Source organism: Dermochelys coriacea, chromosome 7 (genome assembly GCF_009764565.3).
Source record: "Dermochelys coriacea isolate rDerCor1 chromosome 7, rDerCor1.pri.v4, whole genome shotgun sequence".
Classification (NCBI taxonomy): domain Eukaryota; kingdom Metazoa; phylum Chordata; order Testudines; family Dermochelyidae; genus Dermochelys; species Dermochelys coriacea.
Genome location: NC_050074.1, coordinates 92,613,220 through 92,631,941, shown reverse-complemented (window position 1 = coordinate 92,631,941; position 18,722 = coordinate 92,613,220). Strand labels below are relative to the sequence as shown.

General features: G+C 41.2%; 1 long non-coding RNA gene across 1 annotated transcript in view; it reads right to left on the bottom strand.

The window, feature by feature from the left end:
- Nucleotides 1-7,828: 7,828 nt before the first annotated feature.
- The window catches only part of LOC119859242, a 30,461-nt gene continuing 19,567 nt past the window's right edge, over nucleotides 7,829-18,722 (bottom strand). Inside the window, exons 2-3 of the long non-coding RNA XR_005294156.2 lie at nucleotides 15,329-15,574; nucleotides 7,829-8,102 (exon numbers count right to left, since the gene is read on the bottom strand). This is a non-coding gene — a long non-coding RNA (uncharacterized LOC119859242). The remainder of the gene's footprint in view (nucleotides 8,103-15,328; nucleotides 15,575-18,722) is intronic.

The window sequence follows — 18,722 nt, the reverse complement described above, 5'->3', positions numbered from 1 at the left end:
GACAAGTTAATTTTTATGAATTGTTGGCTGTAGAATTGATTTGATATTTTTGAAGGGAGGATACTTAATACATGGGGAGGACTGAAATCCCAAATTCATAAAAGTGCCTCAAAGGCTTATGAGAGTCATTAGTAGTGTAACAATTTTCTTCCATGTAGTATGGATCTAGCAACTTCGGAGGATGATGTAAGTATTTGGGGCAGGATGAGTTATTTCATGCATAAGAGCTTTGCCTCCCACCCTCAGCCTCCCGTTTTAGTGTTTGCTGTACTATTTTATTATTTCTAGCACCTCATAGGCTAAAGCCTAGCTAATAGGCATCATGTATTTCCCTTCCTCCGGGGGGGAAAAAAAGACTGAAACATTATCCTGTGTTGTATCTGGCTGCTTTCTGATACTATAAAAAGAAAAGGAGTACTTGTGGCACCTTAGAGACTAACAAATTTATTAGAGCATAAGCTTTCGTGAGCTACAGCTCACTTCATCGGATGCATTTGGTGGAAAAAAAAAAACTCTAACTCTTTACTCAGAACTGAAGAGCAAAGCCATATTTATAACATAAAAACTTATTTACAGCAAACCTTGTTCCTGGAATGGTTGTTTGTGATCCCTCCTACTGGAGCATCTGTGCTGTTCTTGGGCAGACACTGCAGAAGCCGGGGCCCTCTGCTTAACTTCAGCCAGTGTCGGACACTGTTTTGAATATCAGAGTGGAATATACCTAGAAGTGGTCTGGCAGATGGATATTGTAACCTTAACCAAGGATCACTGAGAAGCATCTGCTTGTTTCCCAAAGAATATATTTTTTCAGGCCTAACTCTCCCTGCAATATAGTTATTTTATTGTCATTGAATGCAGTGGGTTTTGAATAAATTCACAATGTAGCATGTTTAGCCAAGACACTCATTCAGCACTGATTACCTCCTGAACAGAAAGTTACATGTATCAGTACTGATAAGTTGTACAAATTTAGGAGTGTTGTCACTCTGCATCACATAAAAGACTGAAAATATTAGACTGCATTTTTCTTCTGGTCTAAGTAGTATTTGGCCCAATGTCTTTTGGATTTAGCCACTGACTGAGCCACATAGACCATTGCCATCATTTACATATATTTATCAAATTCCAGACAATCTTGTCAATAAAGAACATAACATTAATTTTATAAATTAATTTTCTAGTACTCTAGAATGACAAATGGAATTTGTAAGACTTTGTCCCAGACTACTACATTGTTCAGGTATGTGCTGTGCCTACAATCATTATGTTCCTACATAATGGTTTCACAAAAGCTCTAACAATTAAAGGTATTGTGGTTTTTTGTTATTTTCATTTGCTTTGCTGCAGATGGCATTTAAATTCACTCTCTTCTCAATATACTTTCAACAAGGCCAGTCTTAGTGGAAGATCTTCAATAACTTCTAATAGTGCTCTGGAATAAATCCATTAATAACATTCTATTATGTATCAACACTAAGAGCAGTATTGTTACTGTAGCTGTTGGGGAGTCATTCTGGTATTTTATACCCAAGCACATTGCCACATATGTTTGCACCATGTCAAAGCAATGGTCCCAGTGGACACTTTTGTATCGCATATGGGGTAATCTTTCTTTCTCCAGCACAGGTAAATTCCAGTATGAAATAAAGAAGAAACACACAGCTATGTTAGCTGGTATTCACTTACATGATGTTCAGGGGGTCAATGTATGCTAGGATATTAGCCAAATTACTATTTCTCAGTATTTTTGTACGCTCGCCCTATAATTTGAATGAGGAATAAGGATAATATCTGAGTCAATCTAATTGACATTTGCTAGGGGCAACAAGCTAATAGTATATAGTTATATACAAGATGACAGTCCCTACCACAAAGTTTATGATCTAAATAGACAAGAAATGAAGGGTGGGGACAAAAGATATATATAAAGCAAAGTGATGAATTGATCGTAATGCAAAGATATATGTAATACTCAATATAAAAATACCGATCAAAATCATGTTTGTGATAAGAGACAGCGTTACAGACATTAGGTATCATGAGGATTACAGATTTGGAACAGCTGCCATATGAGGAGAGATTAAAAAGACTGACTTTTCAGCTTGGAAAAGACACAACTAAGGGGGGATATGATAGAAGACTATAAAATCATGACAGGTTTCAGAGTAGCAGCCGTGAGGTGCTGTCGTCATCATGAATAGGTCGGAGTATGAACAAGAGGCTACGAGGCAGCTCTCCAACACCACTTTCTACAAGCCATTACCCTCTGATCCCACTGAGAGTTACCAAAAGAAACTACAGCATTTGCTCAAGAAACTCCCTGAAAAAGCACAAGAACAAATCTGCACAGACACACCCCTAGAACCCCGACCTGGGGTATTCTATCTGCTACCCAAGATCCATAAACCTGGAAATCCTGGACACCCCATCATCTCAGGCATTGGCACCCTGACAACAGGATTGTCTGGCTATGTAGACTCCCTCCTCAGGCCCTTCGTTACCAGCACTCCCAGCTATCTTCGAGACACCACTGACTTCCTGAGGAAACTACAGTTCATTGGTGATCTTCCTAAAAACACCATCCTAGCCACTATGGATGTAGAAGCCCTCTACACCAACATTCCACACAAAGATGGACTACAAGCCGTCAGGAACAGTATCCCCGATACTGTCATGGCTAACCTGGTGGCTGAACTTTGTGACTTTGTCCTCACCCATAACTATTTCACATTTGGTGACAATGTATACCTTCAAATCAGCGGCACTGCGATGGGTACCCGCATGGCCCCACAGTATGCCAACATTTTTATGGGTGACTTAGAACAACGCTTCCTCAGCTCTCGTCCCCTAATGCCCCTACTCTACTTGCGCTACATTGATGACATCTTCATCATCTGGACCCATGGAAAAGAAGCTCTTGAGGAATTCCACCATGATTTCAACAATTTCCATCCCACTATCAACCTCAGCCTGGACCAGTCCACACAAGAGATCCACTTCTTGGACACTACGGTGCTAATAAGCGATGGTCACATAAACACCACCCTATATCAGAAACCTACTGACCGCTATTCCTACCTACATGCCTCTTGCTTTCATCCAGATCATCCCACTCGATCCATTGTCTACAGCCAAGCTCTACGATATAACCGCATTTGCTCCAACCCCTCAGACAGAGACAAACACCTACAAGATCTCTATCATGCATTCCTACAACTACAATACCCACCTGCTGAAGTGAAGAAACAGATTGACAGAGCCAGAAGAGTACCCAGAAGTCACCTACTACAGGACAGGCCCAACAAAGAAAATAACAGAACGCCACTAGCCATCACCTTCAGCCCCCAACTAAAACCTCTCCAACGCATCATCAAGGATCTACAACCTATCCTGAAGGACGACCCATCACTCTCACAGATCTTGGGAGACAGGCCAGTCCTTGCTTACAGACAGCCCCCCAATCTGAAGCAAATACTCACCAGCAACCACACACCACACAACAGAACCACCAACCCAGGAACCTATCCTTGCAACAAAGCCTGTTGCCAACTCTGTCCACATATCTATTCAGGGGATACCATCATAGGGCCTAATCACATCAGCCACACTATCAGAGGCTCGTTCACCTGCGCATCTACCAATGTGATATATGCCATCATGTGCCAGCAATGCCCCTCTGCCATGTACATTGGCCAAACTGGACAGTCTCTACGTAAAAGAATGAATGGACACAAATCAGACGTCAAGAATTATAACATTCAAAAACCAGTTGGAGAACACTTCAATCTCTCTGGTCACTCGATCACAGACCTAAGAGTGGCTATCCTTCAACAAAAAAGCTTCAAAAACAGACTCCAATGAGAGACTGCTGAATTGGAATTAATTTGCAAACTGGATACAATTAATTTAGGCTTGAATAGAGACTGGGAATGGATGAGTCATTACACAAAGTAAAACTATTTCCCCATGGTATTTCTCCCCCCCCCACCCTACCCCACCCCACCCCCCACTGTTCCTCATATATTCTTGTTAACTGCTGGAAATAGCCTACCTTGCTTGTCACCATGAAAGGTTTTCCTCCTTTCCCCCCCCCCCCTGCTGCTGGTGATGGCTTATCTTAAGTGATCACTCTCCTTACAGTGTGTATGATAAACATGTTCTCTGTGTGTATATATCAATCTCCCCTCTATTTTTTCCACCAAATGCATCTGATGAAGTGAGCTGTAGCTCACGAAAGCTTATGCTCTAATAAATTTGTTAGTCTCTTAGGTGCCACAAGTACTCTTTTTCTTATAACCAGGATAATGATCTTGCCCCAATAACTGAGAGACTGGGGATCTCACAGCAGCCAAAGTGACCATTTGGGCAAGCAGTCCCATTAACCTAGGCATGCAAACGAGATTAGCCCCTGAAGTCCTTTTCCACAGTTTACCACCAGATGTGAGGGGAGCTCATTCTGACTCTGCTTACAGGCATAAAAATTGAGGGGGTGTAATAATGGAAGTCTCAGTGTAACCTTAACTATAATTTTGCTGCAAGTACAAATGAAATTCTGTGTATAATCCTGACCCCATTAAAGTCAATGGGAGTTTTACCACTGATTTTAAATGGGGCTAGGATTTCACTCCAAGTCTTCAATCAGTTCTCAACTCCCTCATTTTATGAGGCAAGGCTCTGGGCAGATTGTATTATTAGCCCTGAAACAAAAATGATTCATCAGCAAAGAAGGTGGAAGTCTGCAATGATTTTCTAAACTAAGCAATAAGACTCATAGGGTTCAAATTCTGCCTTCCATGAAAACAATTCCCTCTGAAACCAGTGGCAGTTTCATGCACAAATCATATGGTAGGGTAGGACTGCAAATGTGTTGCAAGTCATTAAAGTTTTCAAGAAATGAACTAGAGTTCCCAGAATCGCATTTATGTTTTGTGTGAGAAACAGATATCACTGGAATGGAGAGAGAGGAGCTGACAAAAATCTGATATTTATTGCAAACCTAGGTGAAGCCTATCTTGGCTAACAAACATGCAGCTGATCCATTTTGATAATTATTGTATATATCCTAAATCCAGGATAATCAGTTTTATTGTTTGGCTGTACTTCTAAACCTTGATTATTCTTAGTAATGTCACAATTATAGATTATTAAGAGTATTTCTAGAAAGAGTAGAGCCTAATCACCATGAAATAGAATTTTATTTCCATATTCTAAAATGCTTTAGACACATCAGTCCATTTATCTCTTGGAAACAAATATCCTGTTAATTGTTACCCATAGGTGAGCTATGGATTAAAATTGGCTTGTTTGGGGGGGGTGGTTTAAACCATTTCCAAGAGTGCCACTCAGTGATTTATGTTACTTGAGGAGATTTCTAGGAAAGTTTTACAGCAGGAGACTTGAAGGATATTCTTTGCTCACCAGAGATGCTCTTTTTTTGAGTGACCTTTCAGTAGGATATTCTCTCTCTCTCTCTCTCCACACCTTCCCCTCCCACCCCACCCCCCCCCCCCAAGCGTCAGCCCTGAAGGACTCAAGTAACATCTGCCTTGAAGGTATTACTGTGTCTCTTTCCATCTGATAAAGTTTCTATGTACAAGTTAACCATTTGTGTTTCTCATTATTGTCCTTATTCAGCTCCCATTAAAGTCAATGGAATATTTTGGTTTAAATCTTAAATCACATACTTCTCCATCAACACCCAAAGAACTGCTGCATGTTCATAATTCTTGTGCTGAATGACTGTAATTATTGAATATGTATTCAACATTATAGTATTTTATTTTTATTCATCTAAAGCACAGCAAATGGTTTTTGCATAGATCACAGGAAGCAAGAATATGGCTTCAAGATAAAGGACCAAATCATACAGCAACAGAGACTGCTGCAGTAAAACATGATAAAGTGATGGAAGTAACAATTTATACCCACCTGCCTTATGAGAAGAAGCTAGGTAATATACAATGAGAAAGCGTTCCAAAGTCATAGTAGAGGTTACTGACATTAAGATTTGTGATACCCCTGTGATGCTGGCGGACCAGGTGCCAGCTCATGCCAAAGGCCCAAAGCCTCACTGAACTGACAAATGCATAACTGGAAACCAGTCTGGCTCATCGTGGGTTAGTACAGTTAAAAAAAAACAGATATTAGCGTTATAAGAATGTGTTTAGAGTTTATGGAATGCTTGTAGGATGCTGCATGTATTAATCCTGCTTATTATAGAAGCTTCTATTACCTTTTTAAATCTAAAATTGTAACTCATTGGCGTGTGTATGATTCTTGGTTTAACCTATAAATAAGAGTTATTTCTTTTCTTAGTTAATAAAATTTTAAGTTAATTACAGGATTGGCTGCAGGCAGTGTCTTTGGTTTGCGATCACAGTGCAATTCATCTGGGGTAAGTGACTGGTCTTTGGGGAGTGGGAGTAACCTGAATATTGCTGTGATTTTTGGTGTCATATGACCATCTATCGCATAGTCCAGCTTGACAAGATAGCCTGGAATATCCAAAGAGACTGTCTGATTTTGTGATAAGACTGTGATAGTGCTTTAGGAATTCACACCTGTTACTGGGTTGGTGAAATCTAATTATAGAACATACAACCAATTTGGCACTCATGGTCACAAGCCACTCCAGATAGCGTGACAACCCCTGCAATAGTAATTACAGAATGTCACTCTCCATTCATTGTACCATCATTACTTCACCCAACAGATAGTTTGAAAATATGAGTTAAAGCATAGTTGAAATCACTTGCTATTTCCTACATCATGTAGATTTTCCAGTCCCTAAAAAATGTTATGTGAAAAATCAGCAACTCAGGCTAAAAACTTCCTGGAGATTACAGCTGGAACAGATTTTAATAAAGCTGATCCCCTCCTTCTGAATAATTCTAGTAATTGGTGTATACCTCGTGGGAGTGATTATTCACTAGTCTTCTTTTAATAAAATAGAAATACTGCCAGTGCATCGTCTTCTCACTTCTCCTAGTGATACTGCTGCTCCCTCTTTTCCAACAGGGTCAGAAAGTTCACAGTTTATGGGAAAAATCTAATCGGTTGCTGTGCTTGGTAGATATATTGACTTTTCCATTAGCTGTTTGAAGTTTTCACATCCTTAGAGAAGGATATGAAACTGGCAGCATGAGGAAACAGCATCCTCTCTCTTGTATATAGAGCACATTCTGTCAAAGGTTGGACACCTTCCTCTTTGTCAAGAAACTTCAAGGAAATAGGGCCATTATCAAGAGTGCTGACATATTGCATTGCCACTAAGATGACAGACTGGGATCTTAACTATTCCTGATCCAATTGGGTAGGAAATAATCCCTTTATTAGACAGGCTGTGGCTTGACAGTTTAAAATGGAGAAATTTCTACAGAATGAATTTACCTTTGAGGAATTTTATCTGGATGGAAAGGCTGACAGGTATTTATCAGGTTTTGTTTTGAAATACTGCATTATTAAAAGTTGACTGATTCTGGAGACAGAGCACTTGAGACTATTTCACTCTTTTGTTTATCCATAAATCAAGGAAATAGAAAAGGCATTTGCACAGATTTCTTTTCATAAAGAAGTGAGGATATGTTATTTCTATTGTCCTTAAAGCCATTTGACTTTAAAAGTCTGCACTGGAGGAAACTTAGTTCTAAGGAGTACAAATATCTTTGATTTGAGTGTTAGGATTCAGAGCCCTTCACTTGCAATCTATAGGAGATGCTACATTTATTTCAATTTTTCTTAGCTATTTTAGGCCCATTTCCTAGGTTTTTTTCTTAAAATATGTGTCACTCTAATCATTTACTCAAAAGACCTTAAGTATCTGAGCATCTCTAAGTACACTTTGACTCTGAACCCCTGCACCCTCTTTCAGCTGAGGCATATCTTCTCTGGACCCTTGGTTTGAGAAGGGAATAGGAAGAAAGACAGGCTGAGGCACAGGAGCTGGAGTTAGGATATTTGGATTCTATTGCTGGCTCTGCCATAGTCTTGGAAAGTCATTTAGGCTTCAGTGTCAATTCCACATCTTAGAAAGGGTGAAGCTTACTTCTCACAGCAGGGAGATGAGGCTCAGTTCATTAGTGGTTGCCACACACTTTGAGATCCTTTGATAGAGGGTACCAAGGAAGAGAAAAATTACTAAGTTACATGAAACAACAAATAAAGTGATCTTTCAGCATTCTTTGAGCAAAAATGTGTTCATCTGGATTTTAAGTTCTGCCCTTCACAAGTGATCATAAAGGTCGCTACCAACGTCTAACCATTTGCTTCTTTTCAGGCATCATAATTAGCTGGTAGTCACTTTTCTGATACTACAGGGAATACATTTAAACTATTTTAGATTTGTGTTTGATTTCTTTGTAGTAATAACATATTTAGCATTCACTCTTCACCGGTCATGGTCTCACCTTCTAGTACAAGTTCATATAATAGATTCTCGTCCAAAATAGCTCAGGTTGTTTAACCCGGTCCCGTCAGATCTAGCCACAACCTTGCCATTCTTGGTGCAAAAGGCAAGATTGCTAATTCCAGCCATCTGGAGCCTCCTTCCAATGTCACTCTGCCTCAGAGTCCTCACTTAAATTTAAAAAAAGAGAGGAGACAGTATCTCACTTTGTGCCCTTATTTCTAACTGAATGCCCTAGAGCAGTGGTTCCCAAACTTATTCCGCTGCTTGTGCGGGGAAAGCCCCTGGCAGGCTGGGCCAGTTTGTTTACCTGCCGCGTCCGCAGGTTCGGACGATTGAGGCTCCCAGCAACTGCAGTTCGCTGCTCCAGGCCAATGGGAGCTGCTGGAAGCAGCAGCTAGTACGTCCCTCGGCCTGTGCCGCTTCCAGTGGCTCCCATTGTTCTGGAGCAGCGAACCGCAGCTGCTGGGAACCGCAATCAGCTGAACCTGCGGACGCGGCAGGTAAACAAACTGGCCCAGCCCACCAGGGGCTTTACCTGAACAAGCGGCGGAACAAGTTTGGGAACTACTACCCTACAGTGTTCAGGGATACAGTCCAGATTAGTATGGATTGTATTTTCTAAATGGACAACCTACCCTAAATTCTCAATTACTGAGGGACAATCTTTACTCATTGCTATATTTGCTTTCCACAACCAACTTTCTATATAACTTTTCATGAGTGATGTACCTGAATATTTGGATACTAATATTTAAACTGTATTCTTAAATTTAGTCACCTAAATTTGGGTTATTGCTGCTTATGACTTTAAAAACAAAACTTTGTATTTGTGGATAATCTAAGCACTATACCCAAATGTACAGACACTCTTTTCTTACCTGGGTCCAATATAATTTTTTTAACATTAGCTTTAATAAAAATTTTAAATCTGTTCTTATGAGCTTCAGTCAAAACCCTGGATCTAACCACCACTGAATTTTGACATTTGACCACAAGGTCCAGATCAGAAATTTGCAAGTGGGTACAGTCTTTTTGATGGGCTGAACCAAAACCCAGTCACCCTTGACCTTTGAGGTATTTGAAATCTAGATGCGAGTCTTGTAGATTAAGGCCATGTCCTCACCCAGGGGTCAGCTGCATCCCCAACTAGACAAAGCATGCTCCCTAGCACTTCTTGGCCAGATCCTATTTGTCAGGGACCCCAGTACCACCTCCTGGCAGCTTGTCCAGACCCTCAGGAGCTAGAGACACTGCTGCAACAGCAGAGCACAGCAGTAGGCCTTCAGAACCCCTCAAGCCCTCTAGAGCCATTTCCTATCAGGGATTTTTCTGCAGGGGAATGGGAATGTTGTCTGATGCGACATAGGATTAGCAGCTGAAACAGCAAGTGGAAGTTGCTGTGCTGGTCATTGATAGAGATGCAGTGTCAGTAGCAGTTTGGGCTGGATTTTCACAAGGCAGGGTGAAGTCTAGTTACTTTTTCCTCCATTCAAATTCTAATTGTAAGTAATTCAGTGGGTTAGAGGCACTGTGTATGAGTGTGTCAGGGAAAATGGGTATAATTAGAGATAGAACAGTTAGCCATTCCTTTGCCAACTTTTAAAGATCCAATATATGAGTGACGATATTATAGGGACCAAAAAAGGGGATGTGTACGTTACATCTTCTCTCCCATTGTACATTGTAATTTATTACAATAAAGCTCTTTGGGTCAGGGACCTGGATGTAAGGTTAAATAGGTAAAATACAGCCACTCGTGGTGCAACCTATTCAGTTTGCTCTCTCTAGGTACAATCCACTGCAACCATCTACTTCCCCAGTCTAAAGAACCCTCCCCGGTACAGGCCACCAGATTTGAAATACGGGGAAGTACTTTTCAGGAAGGATCCTCTTTCTATTGCTCTTTATGGCTTCAGAACCAGTCACAGCTTGTGACTTATGTCACAAAATAGTTTTTCCATATTTAATTTCTGTTGGAATGTAACAATTACAGGTTGTTTGACCTGTCAGGTAAGCTCTTTTTATGCTAATGATAGTTCTGTATGTGCATCAAGAGGAGACTAGACCATAATGCAAGGCTCAAGTTGCGATAAGAGCACAATCAAAAGCAGGACTCCACTGCACCACCACATATCATATCCTTCCTCTTACACCACCCTCTCCCCCATCTTCTACCCCTTATTAGAACCCTAATGATCCTCATTTCCTCTTAATTTTATAACACTTGAACCTTCTTGTTATGGCAACCATTCTTTCTGACACCGAGGACTGAATGGGACTCACCAGCATGGATTCTTTTTCAGTTTGAGGAGTCTCATGTGAGACATGCCTACCACAGGGAGGTAGCCATGGGTGGGCCTAAGTGGGCCATGGACCACCCACTGAGCATCCAGGCCCACCCAAATCAGGGCCAGAGCCCCCAGAATCTACAAGCTAGGACTCCCAACCCCTGCTTGGTGTCTGTCAGCCCAGCGGCATCCCACTCCTGCTGGCGCCACATGCTGCTGCCACAGTTTCCGGACCCAGCGCTAGCCCTGCAGGGGGTGTGCCTCATGGAGGCAGGTCTGGGTGGGGATAGCACTGGGGCTGGAGACTGGGGCAGTGGCGTGCAGCACTGGCAGGAGGGAGACACTGCTGGGCTGATGGAAACCACCGAGCTGGGATTGAGAGGAGCGGGTGAAGCTCGAACCCTGGCGGAGCCCCTCTCAGACTGCGAGGCATGCCCATGAGACAGTGTGCCCCGAGTGTCTACTGAGCAGTAAGAGGGGGTGGGCGAAGGCAGGCCCCACATCCTGCTACCTCCCCAGGGCCTCCCATCCCACCTGCCTCCTACTGTCCTCCAATCATTGCCTACGTAACCAAAAGACAGGGCCCACCCAGTTTTCCTGTTTTAGGCCTACCATCAGGCTCCCAATTATAGCTGCCCTAATTCATAGATTCTAAAGGCCAGAAGGGACAATTGCAAACATCTAGTCTGACATCCTGTATAGCACAGGGCACAGAACTTCCCCCATAATAATTCCTAGAGTATATTAAAAGTTGTCAGTGATAGAGAATCTACCATGAAACTTGGTGAATTGTTAATTACGATCACTCTTAGAAATTTACACCTTACTTCCAGTCTGACTTGGTCTAGCTTTAACTTCTAGCCATTGGATCATGTTATACCTTTCTCTGTCAAATTGAAGAGCCCATTATTAAATATTTGTTCCCCATATAACTACTTATAGACTGATCAAGGTCTCCTCTTAACTTTCTGTTTGCTGAGCTAAATAGATTGCACTCCCTGAGTCTATCACTATGAGGCATGTTTTCTAATCCTTTAATCATTCTGGTTGCTCTTCTCAGCCCTCTCCAACATATTAGCACCCTTGAATTGTTAACACTGGAACTGCAGTTACACCTGTGCAAATTACAGATGTAAAAATAGCTTCTCTACTCCTACTTGTGATCCTGAGACACAAATAGAGGAATTACATTAGCTGTTTTTGCCACAGCATCACCTTAGGACAGGAATGGCTGCTGCTGGAATGGCTCTGTGCACCCCTGGCTGGGAGGGAGATGGCTTGGTGTACTGCCCCACCTCCAGCATGGTCCTCACAGCTCCCATTGGCTGGAAACCAGCCAATGGGAGCTGTGGGGCAGTGCTTGCAGGCACAGGCAGTGGATGGAGACCCACTGTCCCCCTCCCTCCAAAGAGTGCACAGAGACATGGCAGCAGCAGCCAGCTGCAGCTGCTTCTGGGAGCAGTGTGGGGCCACAACATGCAGGAAGCCTGCCTGAGCCCTGCTACGCTGCCAGTCACCTGTGGTAAACCAAAAGAAGCTCTAACAACTTAAACCGCAGAGGGAGATGAAGTATGTATCTACCAGAGAACTAAGACAAGTGAGTTTCTTCTTAAAATGTTGGAGAGGAATATGCCCCACTTTTTTCCAGCCTCTGGTCCTGTTCTGTACTCTCTGTAACTTATCTCATCTCTTCCCCCTCCCCCAGTACTTTTAATCCTCCATAGAATCAGTTGCTGCTATTTTACATAGACTGCTACACAGAGGACAAATTTTCACCATGTGCTTTCTCATGGAGCCTTTGCTTGTTTAGTTTTTTTTCCTCCCTTCTCTTTTTAATCTACCATGAAGTTTACTCTGGCAAAGCATATGGCTGGCCTTTGTTAGAAAAAAAAAAAAAAAAGTGCAAATCCTGGTAACAAGGATGGGATGGCAAAAAACACACACACCAGAGAGGACAGAAATCTCCCAGTTAAATCTTTCTTTTTTCCTTGTTTACATAGTGAATGTATGATATTTCACTCCATATTCTTTGTGAAAATATGCTTATGATACAGATATATCATATCTGTAATATACTTCATGCAAGATTGGTCTTGTAAGATATCATTGGAAAAGTTATAATTTACTGAATGTGATTATCCATTTTGTATGCCTATATACTTTCTGTATCTGAAGTTAGGAATATTGACTATGTATCTGTATTTCAATTATGCTACTTTGGGCGACACCCACTGCTAACACTTCAGGTACAACAATGGAAAAGCCAACAGGGCTGATGGCCTATCAATGAGGACAATGAACTGTGAAAAAGCTTGGCCTTCCTATGGATGCTCCATACTGCCACTGACTCATAGTTGCTGTGATATTACAGAGTCAGGTGGTCTTGTCACCTGATACTAAACATTACCTGGGATTTCTTGTAACTTTCCACTGGAAGGGAAGGGTGGTGGTGGTGAAGTTTGGGAAACAAAGGATTCCTGCCTTATGTAAATCCTACTTAAGAGTGGGGAGGAAGGCAAACAGGATTCCTCCATGGTCTGTCTGCCCAACAAGAAAGACTGCTAAAGCCACCTGAAGGGAAGGGAAGGGAAGGGGGGAGTCCAGACAGTCAGGGGTCCAGTCTGAAATGGAATACAGTTGGAACTCTGAACCACAAATTTTGCAACCTGCCTAACAACATTTAGGGTGAGAATTTACATTTTGTAGCCTGTTCCTTAAGTATATTGAGCTTAGCTTGCATATTTTGCTTTATTTGGTCAGTAATTTGCTTTGTTCTCTCTTATAGTTACTTAAAATTCACCTTTTGTAGTTAAACACACTTATTTCTTGTTTATAATATAACCCAGTTTATATAATTTCTAATGGGGGGGGGGGGGAAGAGGGTTGCAAGAAGTTGTGCACATCTCCCTCCACATTGAGGGAGGGGGCAAATTTCAAAAAACCCTTGGGTTTGTACCCCTTAAAAAGATAAGGTACCAAAATGTTGGGGGCAAGCCCCTAAGGCTGAATCTTTCCAGAGCAGATCTGTCTCTGTGCAGCTGGATGTGGCCCTGCCTGTGTGCTTGGCTGGAAGAGGTTTGTGAGCCTAACCCAGGAAGGCCAGGTAAAGGGGACCCAGGCTGGCAGAATAGGCTGACTCAGTGACATCCCAGCACATCAGGGGATACCCCAAAGGGCCCAAACCTGTCACAGGATGTTTCATAAGATATTGGCCCATTGCATCAGGAGTGCTCTTTCAGAAGTCCCTTTATGTTGAGACTAGTCAGAAGGTATCCCCTTTTATATGGTGTATATAAAGTACATTGGCATCTTAATTACTTTCTCCTCCCAGAAGTTTTTCAAAAGGTTTCTCTGCTTAAGTTGAAAGCAGATTTGCTAGTGTATTTGTATTTTATCACTTATATAGGCTTTACAACTGATACCAGATGATCTTTATGATATATCAGTTTCACTAAACTAAACTGTCATTTTGTTATTGCAGTGGATTCCCGAGTGGTTTTTCCTATTCCTTTCAAAACTAGTTTACTTTGTATTGACACTTTGTGACTCACCCAGTTCAGAAAAATTCATATAACTTTTGAATATACAGAAAGGTGAGTACTTGATTGTCTGACAGCCTTTGAACAACTCCACTCTAAAGTACTGCTTCTGAGAAAGTTGTCCAACAATTAAGACACTGCATGTGCCTCTTATCTTTTTCAAATTGAAAAAGACTTTGAACTTGTGCCGGGAACTCATTTTTAGAACATAGAACCGATTTTTTTTTAAGTGGGTGGGGGGGATGTGTGTGTTTAAATCTCCCTGAAGCTACCTATCTTGGAAATGGTTGTTTAGACTTGTTGCATTTTCCTCATTTCAGCATGGTAGCTGTGTTAGACTGGGTCAGTAAAACCAATGAGGGGGCCTTAGGGCACCTTAGAGGTTTGGGCATAAGCTTTTGTGGGGTAAAATCCACTTCATCAGATGCATGGAGTGAAAAATACAGCAAGCACACACGGGGGGGGGGGGGAAGAGAGAGAAAATATATATAACAGCACATGAAAACTTTCCCCCTGTTGATATTCATCCCTTCTTGTCAACTGTTGAGAACTGGTCATGTCCACCTTGATTTAATTGGCCTCATTAGCACTGATCCCCCCTTGGTAAGGCAACTCCCATCTTTTCATGGGCTGTAATACACACACACACACACACACACACACACACACACTGCTTATTATATTTTCCACTCCATACATCTGATGAATTGGGTTTTACCCCATGCAAACTTATACCCAAACAAATTTGTTAGGCTCTAATGTGCCCCAAACTCCTCGTTGTTTTTGCATTTTCTCAAATACTTATTAGCCAAGTGCTAGAGCTTGGAGTCACAATCTGGACCACGAGTCACCAATTTTAAGTCATTCAGCAATGTGAAAATAGACATGCTTGTTGGCACTGTGACCCATATGGAAACAAATTATTTTGTTCAGTTAAAAAAAATGCTCCTCCCTCTCCTCCCCCACACGTTTGCTTAGTTCTAACCAATGAATCAGCAAAGTGAAATCAGTCGCTGGTGGCAAGACATTGAAGGAAAGATTGAGTTGAAGTTTGCTATGTCTTCAGTGAAATCAACACAAAATATCTCACTTACATTGAGGGCAAACTTTCTTCTGACAAATTAAACCTGAAGTTTCAAATAAAATAGATATGTTGAGCAATAATGACAGGCTTAAAGCAGCACAGCCTAGCCAGAGTCTTTCCTGTAGCTCAGTGTTTATGAAAGGGATCCATCCAGTCTTGTGGTCTCAACAAAAAGTGTTAGATCCAGGCCAAGAACCAGCAGGTTTGAGGGAGTAGAGAGATGTACAGGACACACATGAATGCAGCATGGCCCAACCTGTAAGAAAAAATCAAGTTTACCTACGAGTTCTCCAACCATCCAAGGAAGATGTTTGTAAGACTTGTACATTTAAGAGCGGATAGTTTTATTTGCTTTGTATTATTTGCATTGTATATGTTTATTATAGTGTTGTATTTGAAAATCCAGTAAATTGAAAGACTGTACACAGATGTCAAAAGAGACATACTATATCTATGCACTCTGAAAGACACCCAAAACTCTGGGTGACCTGTATTATGCTCGGGGCGGGAGGAACATTTGTCAGACATTATCCTTTGAAGGACACAATTAAGAGTGTAAAGCATTCACTGATCTGGCTGCAAAAACTGGGTCAAGGTTCCACAGCATTAAACACGTACATAATGAGAAATTGTTGCAAGCAATAATACTGACAGTGATACAGATGTTAGGAATGTATTTGGCCCGTTCAGTGTATGAAGAATTAATATGGTCTTTCCTAGTTTAGACTAAATTTAGTTATTTGTGTTCAGTTTAACCTATCTCTGAATACTCCCCCATTGATCATTCAATCAATATCAAATCTAAAAGTCAGATCTGGGGGGAGAGAGTTATAAGATGCATTTGTTTATTTTACTTGAGCACTTGAGTGGAGAGGGTATTTGGGGTCAGTTTGGGGAGGGGTTTTTTTTTCATTCTTGTAAAACTGCTGTAAGCCTTAAAGGAATTAGTTAATTAAAATACAAGCTACTAGCAAGATTTGACAGCTACAAAAAGTTACTTCCAGCACGGATCATAAGAATGGCCATACTGGGTCAGACCAAAGATCCATCCAGCTCAGTATCCTGTCTGCTGACAGTGGCCAATGCCAGGTGCCCCAGAGGGAGTGAATCTAACAGGTAATGATCTAGTGATCTCTCTCCTGCCATCTATCTCCACCCTCTGACAAACAGATGTTAGGGACACTAGTCCTTACCCACTCTGGCTAATAGCCATTAATGGACTTAACCCTGTTATAGTCCTAGCCTTCACAACCTCCCCAGGCAAGGAGTTCCACTGGTTGACTGCGCTGAGTGAAGAAGAACTGCCTTTTATTTGTTTTAAACCTGCTACCCATTAATTTCATTTGGTGGCCCCTAGTTTTTATATTATGGGAATAAGTAAATAACTTTTCCTTATTCACTTTCTCCACACCACTCATGATTTTATATACCTATCAATTCCCCCCCCCCCCCCGAGTCTCCCCTTTTCCAAACTGGGAAAAAAAAAAAAAAAGATAAGCCCCTTACTATGCTACTTCTCCAGCAGGTCACACTCAGGAAGTCCAACTTAAGGATGGAAGATAAGCAGCTTCCTCCTAGCAGGTCTTTAGAGATTGAACACATTTACCAAAGTTCTCCTCACAAATAATAAAATGTATTGTATAACAAAACAGCAGTGACCAGGAGAACCACATTTAATACCAATATATTGGATGGTTTGGGTATTAAAAAAAAAAAAAAAAAGCAGCCACTTTTGGCTCCATCTAGTGACAGTTTAGGATCTTAACCTCAATGAGCTGGAAAAATGGACAGTACCATTCTATCAACACAGAGAGCATTACTTACTGCCTAGATTAGAAGGTTGGGGGGAAAGTTGTTGCTAAACAGTGGATCTATTGTCGTGTGAATGAATTTCAACTAGTTCCCATTTTTATCTAAACCTTTCACAAATAGTGTTCATCTTGATGTTTATCAAGTTTGCTTATTTGGAGATAAACAGATGCAAAAGTGAAATGTACAAACAGAAGCAAATATGAAATTAAGAGCAAAATCACTGCAAAGAGTGGTGCACAAATCAGTCATATGAACAAAATGCCATTAGTTCTTAGGAAACAAAGGGCAATAGGGTTTTTACTTCCAGACCATAGATAGCAAAATATGGACTTTAAAAAAAAAAATCTTTAAGTGGTAAATTTCTTCATTCATTCTATAAGGATATCTCCTACTTTTTGAACCAGTTCTTCAAAGGGATATGGGAGTCAAGACATAGGGCAGCAGCAAAATGTCTTCCTCTATCGGGGGGGGGGGGGGGGAAGAAGTCAGTTTTTCCTATTGGAACATTGCTATGAACACTTGATAAAGCTATTTATATAGCTAGTTATATGAAAAAACCTTGCATTTCATACTTTAAGAGGGAATAGGTCTAGTAGCTTTTGCAGATTCCTCCCCATAGCAGAACTACCTTCATTTTTCTGAAAAGGTAACAATGGCTGTAAATAGATTTAGTACTCGTGAAAGGTGCCAGAACAGCAACACAGACTGTATTTATCCACAGAATAAACATTACAGTGTGAACTTCCACTCAACATCTCACCAATGTGCCTCTTTGCTAATGAGGTGGCAACAGTAGCTATTGTTACCTTTTAACAAATCACTGCACACAAACACCCCTAATTTATCTTCATTTCACCCTTGTAAGAGTTGGACATTGATGTTCTCCCTGTCTGCTGGTAGACAACTTTCTTCATAAACAGTGGAATTAAATTCCTGATATTACAAACTTTGCCTAAATTACAATGAATTGACTAAATGTGAAGGGCACAACTAGTTGAAGTAGCTAACAAAAAAAGAAAAAACCCACCATCTCCCTTCTCAGACACCCCCACCCATATGTCACCTTCATTTTGGGGGAAGCAATTTCTCCTCTGACTTAGATGACAGCCTCTCTCTCAAAATCACCACATCTTTCTTACATTCCATCATGGTCATATTCTTACAGGGAAGCAGCACCAAAGTGTCAAGAGGCATAAAGAAGAAGAGGGACAAAAACATGAGAACAGACTAACAGCTACATGATCTTCAGCAGATAGGGTGCTAGGTGAATGGAGTGGAGAAATATTAAGCATGTCCAGTCTTGTGTGGAGTAAGTGACTCTTCATGTAAGCAAGGTCTTCTAAGAAGATAGGTTGGGCCATCCAAGAGGAACATTAGAAGGTTGAAGTGGTTAGCTGTATTTTGGACTTCACCCAGAACTTGAGATTCAGTTGTTTTTGCCTGGACATATGATTTTTTTTTTTAAAAAAAGGTTTGTGTTTCCTCTTAACCAATTCATCACTGTTCTCTTCATATGGATATTTCTTTATACTGAAGAGAACAGTAAACAGAAAAAAAAGTAAAGGGATTGTGTGGGACTCTTTCCCAGAAAT